Here is a 2,359-nt window from a genome sequence, read left to right as displayed (position 1 = left end):
GAGTATTAGAAGACGGGGCTAAAGTGTAGCAGCAGAGAGGGACAGGCACGTCCGAAAGGACTCGCAGAACCCCTGTGGTAAGCTACAAGCTCTTCGGTGGGGGCCACCGAGAAGAGCACGGGGACCGGCAGGCACTCTTCGCAGAAAGCCCTTTCGGCCTAGCAGGTCAGGGCGGCCACGAAAAAGACCAACGTGATCCTGTGACACACTAGGTCAAGTATTTCCTGTGCAGAGCTGCAGGGCCTTGTCCGAGGCCCTGGGGAGATCTCCGTGGGGCTGCGCTGCGCTGCGCCACCCACGCCCCGGAAAGGTGAACTGAAAGTGGTGCAGATGGAGAGGAGGGCTGCGGCGGGGCCGGGAGCAGGAGGGGCCAGGGCGCTGCCTGAGGTACAGCGGGGAGGGCGGAGGAGCTGTCGAAACGCGGGGCCGGCGCTGGCACAACAGCGAGCGGGTGCGAGCTGGCGCGGGCCCAGGTTTTGTCACGACTGGAGGCGGCGGGGACTGGAGAGGCGAGAAGCAAGGGCGGCGGCGGCGGGGCGCCAGCTGCAACATGGAGCGCAGGCAAGCGCTGAAGGCACCGCCCCGCCGTCCAGTCCCGTCCCGTTAGCGGCTCAGGGTAGCCACCACCACGGGCAAGAAAACTAACGGAAACTCTTTCGGGGAGGGCTGCGCATGCTCCGCCTCGCTCGCTGAGCCCCGCTCGCGCGGGGCACGCCGGGGTTTGTAGTTCGCCCGGCCGCGGCGCCGCGGGCCAGAGCGGGGCTGCAGGACTACAGCTCCCGGCAGCCCCCGCGCCGCAGCCCGTCGCGGGGGGCTCTGGTGTGTGCGGGGAGCCGCGGGGCTGCGCGGCGGGTGAGATGCGCGCGAGGCAGCTCCGGCCCGGGGGCAGCCGGCGTCTGGCGGGGCCGCAGGTGAGGGCGGCGGGCCGGGGGCGGGGGGGCGCGGGCCGCCGTTGGGGCCGGGAGCGGAGGGGCGGGGGCCGGGCCCGCCGCGCCGGGGAAGGGCGGGGGCGGACTCGGAAAGTTCCTGCCGCGGCGGGAGCGGCGACGTCGCCGCCGACCCTGGGAAGGGCCCTGCCGCGGGGGCTGTGGGAAGCCCCCGCCGCCCCCCGCGGGGGGAAAGCGCCGTCGCGGCGGCAGCTCCGCCCTGTCGTGGGGGTGCCCCGGGGTGGGGGTGACGGGCCGAGGCCACATCATCTCCGGAGAGCGGCGGCGCCGCGGGGAGCTGTGCCGGCGGGGGCGGGCCGCCCGGCGGGGATTTAAACCTGGGAGGGCCGGGCCGGGTGGCTGCCAGCGCCAGCCCGGACGGGGCTGCGTGACCCGCGGCAGGCAGGACACATCCCGCCGCCCCGCCGGCGGCTCCTCCGCCGGTCCCGCCCCAGCCCGGCCCGTGGCGGCGGGGAGGCCGCCCGCCCTCCCGCAACCCCAGCCCTGGCACCTGTGGGCGGCCCCGAGGTCCGGCGTTGGGAGCCCGGCTGCTACGGGGCAGGGGCTTCGGTCCCTCCCGGCGGGACCGGGAAAGCGACCAGCTCCCGCGGGGGGTGAGAAGAGCGAGAGGAGCCGCTTGGAGCGGGGCTGGAGGTCCGTGTCGTGCCTGGCGGGGGGAAGGGAGGGCGGACGAAGTACCCGGTGATGGAGAAGCTGCCTGAAAGCTGCGTGGTTTGGGAGCAGCCCCAAAGGGCGGTGGGGGGGGGTCAGCGCTTCTGCGGCGGGAGCGGGCTGGAAAGCGGCAGGAGAAGGGGGCAGGTGGACGCCCTTCATGGGCCTTGTGCCGCTCTGCTTTTTGAGGTGTAGGGTATTTTTATATATATATGTAAATATGGCATCGGAGGATTGAATGTAAATTTCAGTGTGCACTTATTTTATTTGATGTTCAGAATCAGTTTATCCCGACTACAAAGTGAGCAGTTTCTATAGTTTTCCTTACTTGGAAAGACCCATTCTTTCCTACCGAGCAGCAAAAAGACACTTCATTAAAGGCTTATATGCAAATGTACTTGGTATGAAAAGGCTTTATAAATGCAAATGCATCACACTTCTGGTAAATATAATTAACATTATAATTAGGCAGCTGTAGGTGAGCTTTTGCAGCATGTTTTCACTGTGTAAATTAAACCTGCTTAGTAGACCTATTAATTCTTTCACATCATATGGCTTTTTCATTTTCTGTTATGTTGGTTAGGCATTATTGTTTTTTAATTCAGATCTACCCCTAAGGCTTGGTATTTGCTGTCTCTGGTATCTGTGAGAAGTGAGGGAAAGAAAAGCAATATATAGAAAACAGAAATAAGTCATCTTCAAGCAAAGTTGAAGGCACTGTGAAGTTGATTTCTTGAGAAGAGTGCTTAAATGTTACTGTT

The 2,359-nt window shown here is 64.3% G+C and overlaps 1 protein-coding gene across 1 annotated transcript in view; it reads left to right on the top strand.

The window, feature by feature from the left end:
- The first annotated feature begins 812 nt into the window (after positions 1-812).
- Positions 813-2,359, top strand: part of PRKD3 (protein kinase D3) — a 48,119-nt gene continuing 46,572 nt past the window's right edge. Inside the window, 1 exon segment of the mRNA XM_068405614.1 lies at positions 813-911. The gene's annotated coding sequence lies outside the window, so the exon portion shown is untranslated.

The sequence above is a fragment of the Nyctibius grandis genome, chromosome 1 (genome assembly GCF_013368605.1).
Source record: "Nyctibius grandis isolate bNycGra1 chromosome 1, bNycGra1.pri, whole genome shotgun sequence".
Taxonomy (NCBI): Eukaryota; Metazoa; Chordata; class Aves; order Nyctibiiformes; family Nyctibiidae; genus Nyctibius; species Nyctibius grandis.
Note: the sequence above shows the minus strand (reverse complement) of the source record. Positions and strands in the feature narration are given on the sequence as shown.